The sequence below is a fragment of the Ixodes scapularis genome, unplaced genomic scaffold, assembly GCF_016920785.2.
Source record: "Ixodes scapularis isolate PalLabHiFi unplaced genomic scaffold, ASM1692078v2 PGA_scaffold8__174_contigs__length_109621045, whole genome shotgun sequence".
Taxonomy (NCBI): Eukaryota; Metazoa; Arthropoda; class Arachnida; order Ixodida; family Ixodidae; genus Ixodes; species Ixodes scapularis.
The window spans coordinates 63,779,981-63,788,395 of record NW_024609883.1 but is presented as its reverse complement, the minus strand read 5'-3'; positions in this window follow the sequence as shown (position 1 = coordinate 63,788,395).

Sequence of the window (8,415 nt, the reverse complement as noted above, 5' to 3'; positions counted from 1 at the left end):
CTACTCGAGCTTTTCTTTCTTTTTTATTTTTTTTATTTTTTTTAAAATTCTTTTTACGCGCACGGCTGCGTTATTTTGCGTGCAAACGGGCCAGTTGCCTACGCTCTGATTTCACGTCTCCAGTAATTATGGTCAGAACAAAACGCGCAGATCGTCCTTAGCTAAGGGTAAAAAACTTGCACAAAAAAAAAAAAAAAAACTTGCTAAAAAAAAACAAAAAAAACAAAAAAAACGACACCTTGAAAAATGCATAATTGCTTGTGCGCAATTAGCACACCGCAGATTTCGGAGGCCAAGTCCAAATATTTCAATGTGATCAGATTCATATGACGGGCCGGCGCTTTTGTCATGCATCTGTTTGACTTTTTGTGGATTTCCGGGGATACGCGATGACGTGATAGACGTGGGTTTCCAAAATTCTAGCTTGAGGAATTAAACACCTAAAAAATTGAAACTAATAAACATCTTGTTTTTGTCGTTTCTCATTTAGGTATCTTTTGACCAAAATCATGAGACTAGAAAAAAAATTTGACACTCAGGTGTTCATACTGAGTTTGATAAGCCCAAAGTAGGGCTGGTGCGGGAGTCTTGCGCTTAATAAAGTAATTCTAAAGTTACAAAATCACTCACAGCACTTACTGATATGATTTAATTTTAACAAGAGCTCAGTGATGAATGAAGTGAGTGAACAGGCAAAGATTCTGGGCCTGTGGATATCTTCTGCACAGAGTTTAAGCAATGTACTAGTCTAAATTTGGTGATGTCTGCGCACAAGCAGTGGTGGTCAAAATAAAAAAAAATGCAAAGGGTAAAGTGGGACGTCGTAAAAAATGGTCTAAGTGCGCACATCGCGCAATGATTAAGAGTGAAACCGCGCTACACATTTTACACTAGCATTAAGCGTATCAAAAGCACCAAAAGCTGAAGTTTGTACACACATGTTGCCTAGGCCGCGATGTTTGAATGCACATATTACTTTATTACCTTTAAATTTGATTCCGATTTCTTACAAAAAAAAAAAAGAAGAAATATTCTAAGTATCGGTTGATTGAAAAACTCCACCTACTGAAAGCCACCTATCATCTCGGCGCACATTATAAGTATTCACTGCATGCCATGGGGTTGCGTGCGGACAGCGATATTTTTCCACGCATGATCTTATACAATCACAGTTGTTCTTGACAAACAACATCGTTTAGCCACGCAAGTGACCACATGAGAAGTTTAGAATATTCTGTGTTGACGTGGCATACGTGGCAGGTATCACAGGTTTTTTGCTAGCTAGCTAGTTAAAAGTAATAAAGGGTACAAGGTTCTATATATGATGTTACCAACCATTACCAGCTTCTTGAGCTGGTAGCGTTGCTTGCTTATGAACCGTAACTAACTGCAGTTACTAGGAACCTGTTGAATGTTGTGAGAAGCAGTTACTAGCGTTTAGTTTATAAGTACTAGGACACTTTTTTTTTTCTAAGAATGCAGTTATCGGTTATGGTAGCTTGACGTCGACACGCGTCGAGCTACCATACACTGTTAGCAAGTCCCGTGTATTTGGCGAATATTTGGGGTGAAAAACACGCTATTTAAACAAATTACCATAAATTTACACGATGAGTAACGGATAATTCGTTCAGAAATCATGCGAGGTTGTAAAAAACGTGTTTTGGTTCGGTCATACACGCATAACCGTGTAGCCGACCTCGATAACACGCATCGCCCCCGGCGACGACCGCGGCATTGCCGGCTATCGAAGCACCGGAATGCTTGGGGACACACTTAGAAAGGACCGTCGAGACAAATGCCGCGGAAAGAAACATGTCTCGGATACTATATGCACCAAAAGCAATTGCGCCATGTCGCAGGACGTTGGCGAAACCCGCGCTTACCGTGCTCGCCGCTATCTTCTGGTCGATGGCAATGCGGCTTCCCTCATGTCGCCCATGTTTGTATTTAATTTAGGGGTCCTGATAACAGTTTCTTAGACACCACAAATAAAGTCATGGGTCTAATTATTCGTTCCAAACAGTTAAAATGGATATAAAAAGCGTGTGCTCGATGTGAACACGTGACATTGCAGTTGGTTTCGTTTTTGCTTCAACCTTCAACTGCAAGCGATCTGGCCACGGCGCAAGCGCAACGCCGATGTACGCTGGAAGCAAGCGTCGGTTGGCTTTCGTTGTTTTTGTTTGACCGGAGAAAATCTGGCAAGTACGCATGGCGCCGCTACTGTTTTGGTTTGACGGGACGCGAGAAGCTTCGCATAGAGCTTCGGAGTTTGCGAGCACATAGTGAAGACGTGACCGGAGAAGTGCCCCTGTGATGTTCCTGGAAGACGGAAAGTAGCATTCGTAATCGTCGTGTGTGCTTTGAAAGCGAAGGGAGTCACAGGGTCCACGAGTTCGCAACCACAAGCCAAAGTTCACGACAGCGCGACGTTGACTTTGGCGATCTCGTTCTGTTTGGTGCAACCCGGCGATGCGAAAAAGAGCTGAAACATTCGTCGTGTGTGGTGCGGTGCTTTGTATTCCGGGTCTATTTGAACCACGCTTTTAAAACGGAGCGCAAATAGTTTGTTGCGTGGTGGAGGTTCAACGGGTACAGTCCCGTCGTCGTCAGCTGATCCGGTCCAGCTGGTCCGGGAGGACGCAGCGAGCGTTTTTAAAAGTAAATCTTCCTTCGTTCCGTTTCAAACTGTGGAAGTATCCCGACACATACCGTGAGTAAGAAGCAGCGGGCGTTTTCAACAAAATTACGTTGTTTTAATTGAATAATGGACTCCGGATTGTTGTCTTAAATCTGCCGTTTTTTATGCTTCGTGTTGGACTGCGTTTGCATAGCGACGCACACCGCTCGAGTAGATGATTCGGTCCTGCAACGAGTTTGTTGCGCCAATCATGCGGCGTGAATAAATTAGGGCAAGGTTTCCTACCTGCCCACAGATGCATGTACTGAGACCATTGTTTATGTTGTGAACGTAGTGCTCTTTCTTTATTTTGGAAGACGCGTTGGTGCATTTATTATGGTACAATCACTTGAGAGTTGAGAAATTGGAGAGCGAGCAAGCTTTCTCAACTTTGTCTCTTTCTCTCTGGCACTGCCCTGTTTCAGTTTCAGTAGGCATATCTACTAGCAGGTAACTGCTCTAAAGCAGGTAAAAAACGGGAAGCTTAGGACGGTGCGGACTCCGTGTTTCGTGCTTTTCGCAAGGTGACAGGGTAAATGCTTTTGTGAGATATGCGGAATATGCAAGCGATTTTGTTATGCCCGTCGTTTGCGTCTCTCCAGCAAAACGAATAAGATGATCTACTACAAAGGCGCAATCACAAGCCAAGATTTAAGATAGCAGTCGTTTGCTTCGGTGATCCGTGTAGCTGTATTTTACCCTGCTCTCTGCAACACCGTGTCATGACGAAGAGCTGGAATGGTCACGGTGTGTGCTGGCCTCCCGGTTGACAGAAACCCGCGTCGCCCGCATCGGCACCGAGTGCGCTTGGGCTGTTGATGCTCAAGCCTTTCATCCGCGGCTTGTCGCCAGCTCATTCTGCTGCTCAACGGTGAGGAAGCGGCGAGAGTAACCTCGGAAGTGAATGCAAATCCTCGTTCATTCAGTTATCCGGTGTCAAAGTGTGGAAGATGTCCAACGTGTACTGAGGGCGGGAACTATACGAGCGTTTTGCCTTGCTTTTATAACCGAAACCAGACCAACGAGATAACTGCCTTGCGTACTCTAATATGACGGAAGCAATAAGTTTCAACAGGTCGAGTACGTCACCGGGGATGTAGGCGAGACGGTGCACACTGTTTAAACGCTTGCAGTATCCACGAGTGGTACCAGGAAAGCGATGTCAACAGAGAAGGAGCTCGCGATTCAGCATAATGCACTGCTACGGGCCCGTGTATCTTCAAAGTTCGGGGTGGTGGCAGTATAAAAAAAAGACGCATCAGCGCCCCACACCAGTGTTCACGAATAACACCGGTCACAAACTCCCAAGCCCCACCGCTCTTCTCGACACCGACACGACATACGACAACAAACTGCATCAAAACGCCCCAAAAGTGAAGGCGTCTGCTCCCGTACTCCAACTGCTGCAACTAGCGGAAGTGACGTGTTGGGCGGATGTCCTTCACAAAAATATATAAAAAATGCTTTGCGCAAGGATCATTTTCATTTATTATTGTATACGTAATGACAAAATCCCAATAATTTGTTTTCCTATCTGATGCAAGCTAGTCGGACTGTTCATAACACTGGTCAAGCAAGAAAATAACAAAAATTTGAACTTTTTCATGACCGGTTTAAGATTTATTGTTAACATATCGTTATTAAGAGCAACGGACTAACATTATAGATTTTGCCTCCATACTTTTTAAATGCGAACAGTTCTAATACACGGCTGTCCATTGCGCCGTGTTTTGTGTATTCTTCTATAAATATGTAATGGTCAGCGACCAAAGAGCTCACCCGCACATGTCAAGCTTATATGCGCCGCGGGGAGAAAGGGATATCGGGTAGGAAGTGCCGGGCGAAGTGTCGGTTGTTGTGTTTGTGTACATGTCGGTGCTGTGTAGCTGTGTGCTGTGTTGCCTGCGTTGTATGTAGGGTTGCTGTGCAGTCGAGGTCGTTCGCAGTGCTAACAGACTCGTTTTTTTTTTTAAAACAGGCTGCTAGAAATCTCGATAGGTGGCGCAAGTTACCGCCCGATTCTAAATAGTTTGCTCAAGTTATTTATCCATGCGAGTTCGGCATTCGTGTCTAGCGGCTTGTTGAAGCTACCGACGCCGCCGACCGCCGACAACGCACGTACGTACCTTTGCAAGTAGCTACGTCCGCCGCTTGGAGACTTTACTGTGTATAAAAGACATCGAACGAGAACTAACGCGCCCTGTGTGCTTTCAATTCGGCTGAAAGGCGCGCGGCTCGCTGGGCTCGTCTCTCGCCTGCTCTCGGCCGCTGGCCGCCATGTTTCATAAGGAACACGCTCGAAACGGTTTTGCGGAAGGCAGACACGGTGTAGCGTGTTAAGTTTACACAGCACCTCATGTGTAGACGAAAAACACAGATGGCCTCGTGTAAAACGAACACGTTTCGACGTGTCCGCTATGGGACAACGGTTTACACGTCTGGGGGTGTTATTTTTGCTAACAGTGTAGGCTCCGCTGGAGCCACTAAAAGAGCTACGCTTGGAGTATCGGCATTCTGTTCCCCGATATTGTTGTGGGCACCGCCATTTTGGTGCATAGTGCAGAGCAGACGCAACTGCCGATCGTCATATTTCAAAGGTGCGACTTCTTCAGCATAAGGTTCGGTGTTAGGAAGCTCATCTAATATTGCTTTTATCTGTCGCGAACTGTTAAGACTTTTATGGAAAACGGGGAAGTGTTTTCTGCAATTTTAGATAAACGTTCAGATAACTGGCAACCATGAGTTTAAGCCCTAAAGGGGTGTCCAAATAGGACACTACAAAACGCACGACTCCGACAAATCGCGAAAATTGAAGCGGACGCTTCTATTTTTACGATTTGTCGGAGTCGTGAAAATATTTGCAGGAGTCGTGAAAATTTTCACGATCACGGCTTCTCTTCTCGCCTCGTCCACTTTTCTCTGATGTCACACGCCACCTGCATCTGGCTCACCTCGCCAACGCCTTCGCTTACCGCCGTCCCCTCGGCTCGAAGGCCAAGGAGGTCCGGCTTCAGGTGGTTTTGGGACATTCCTGCGTCGAAGGGTGCGTTTCGCCCGCCTCGGATCAGCTTTCTTTGTCGAGATTCACTTTCGTCGTGATGGCGTCCGACGCGGTTCCGTATTGTGAGCGGAGGCCTTGAGCGATTGACCGACAGCCAACAGAGCGTGTGAGTGGCTCTCCGGACCCACCTGATGAGCAGAGCAAGGCCGCCGTGGAGGAAGTGAGGGGGACATTTGTCGGAGGGAAGTTTCCCCCCGGGAGCTTTGACGGAGGGAAATTTCCCCCCGACGGCCAGAAGCGGAGCGCGGCACGATTTGCCGGAGTCGTGAGTTTTGTAGTATCCTAGAACCACCAGATAAGCGTAGCTTATCTGGTGGTTCTAGGCTCTGTAAAGGCCGCCAGTGATTAAAATAATCAGGTGCCAACATCTACGCATCTGTGTGCCCACGCACCTAACATACCAAGTCTATTTTATGAGTCATTGCAACATATACTGCCGTTTTTGATATTGATTAACGATGGCAACCAAATAGGACACCTTTTCGGATGGAAAAAGAGGAGTTCAGACTCATATGCGGACGTGATGCTGCTTTCAGCCTGGTAGAATCAGAACAGTCCGAGCGGGACTGCGCGCAACCATTAATGACATGGGGAATACTCCCGCGTGAAAAGAATAGCCATTTCGATAAACACTCTCGGTGTAACTTCTTTTAAAAGATAAATGAAGATCGTTAAAAAGGTTTCCGGCGGTCATCTTTTGACCATGGCTTCTCTGGATGAGGGAACCAAAACTATGACACAGTAGAAAAACTGACAGACGGAAACAACTTCTGAAACTAACGTCCAGCAATTTAAACTTGGTGTTTTCAGGTCAACCGGTACCGGCCTTTGGCCCTTCTGCGAACTCGCGACACTCCTGAACCAAATAAATAAACCGAAATAAATTCTAGTTTTTAAGATGGTGCCTTAGCTTGTGGGGATCATCATTCTTTAGCTTGTCTAAGGGTGGTTTCCAGTCGCCATCTCGGGTGCTCCAGGATTGCACCCTTTTATTGAGCGCGTGTCAAATCGTACGACTTCGTTGTCCGTCTCCCCTTTCTATGTATCTTCCTCATGTCTAATTACCGTTACCAACACGCTCGTTTTGTACTTAATTCCATTCTTTGTTGGGGAACGGCGCCGTTAGCGCCGTCTCCTCAAACATAGCCTCCTTTATAGTCACAAAGCCTGGCAGTTCGGCGACGGAGCCATAGAGTGCCCGGTCGCAGATTTGAAGCGCGAGGATCTGGTAAGCACAGAGCATCAAATAGCCATTTCTCGGGGAACCTGGACGTCAGCGTACAGCTTTTGCAGCGGCGAGGACCCGGAAACTCACTTGTTCGCTCGGGGAAAGTGTGTTTTCGGCGTCTTGCAGCAGCGGGGGCGCCAGTCACGTTGCTCCCCCTCTCATTCGTTGTCTGCCGCTCCACCTTTTCCATTTCGGCGGCCGCTTCTCGTGGCGATCTGCCAGGCTTTGTCAGTAAATACGAGGCTATGCCACAAAATGTTTTGAGCGTGAATACGCCACACGTCACCAACTGTCGCGCGCTCCCCGCGCGCTCCCGCTGCTCTGTTCGCACTCTTCGGATTCCGACAGATTGAGGGCAGCTTCACGTCCACCTCCGCCTTTTCCAGATTTCAAGGTATCGTCTTTGGTTGCCGTCCGTCTTTTTAAGCTTTAGAAAGGCAATACTGGACACGGGAATCAGTGCCTGAATTTTACGTGCGTGGGACATGTACCGAGTGAGTCAAAGTGATCGTTTACCCTTTGAAAGGTAAACGAGCACCCCTTGAAGGGTAAATCGGGTTCTTTAGGTATTGAACAACTGTTTTTGTATACAAGGGGTGGGGGGGGGGGGGGGGGGGGAGGGGGGGCATGGTGCGTTTTGGAGATCACAATCTCAGATAATGAGCTTACACGAACAGCGCGTAAACTAATGAGAGCGCGAATTCGCTTCCTGCGGTGTCCATGTGCAGATGAAACAGCTCTGAAATACGAGCCAAGAGACGGTGTTAGGTCTTGACGCACCACCAGAATAACCTAATTTCTCGTTTTATAGTGAATCCAGTGTTTTAACAAAAATAAAGCAATAAAATCGCACGCACATAAAAAAAAAAAGAAAAAGCCTGCAGCGACGCATTTCATTGAATAACATTGTCTGCATTCAGAGATCAGTGGCGCCCCTGGTTTTTTACCTGCATTCATACGTTGGCTGTTGCATTGATCAGACACCTTTTGAAGCAGACGTGCGCCGTAGGTAGCGAAATAATTAATCTATCCGGGGTAACCTAATTCTCCGAAACTTTCACACATAGCCATCATCCTCGCCCAGCTCTGTAGAAAACCTTAGCGCCTTCCGTTAAATTTTAGCCACACGGTACGCGGTACGTGCTTCTATTATAAAACTAGAACGCGCCCGAACGTAAAAACCAACCTAACGGTACGTTTGCACTTTAGAATCCGCGGCCGTATCCGCGCAGGCGACGAACGAATTCTCATCGCCGGCGCTCAGGCACCGGTGGATTCGCAAGTGTAACCGTACAATAAAATCGCACTAGATTCGGTACACGCGAACATTGTTTCACGTCAATTTCTAAAAAAAAAGAAAAAAAAAAAAAAGCTTATTTGCTTACTTATTTAGATGGTATTCAGTGGCGGTCATAGTTGTGTTCGTTGCTGCGGAGCTCGAGT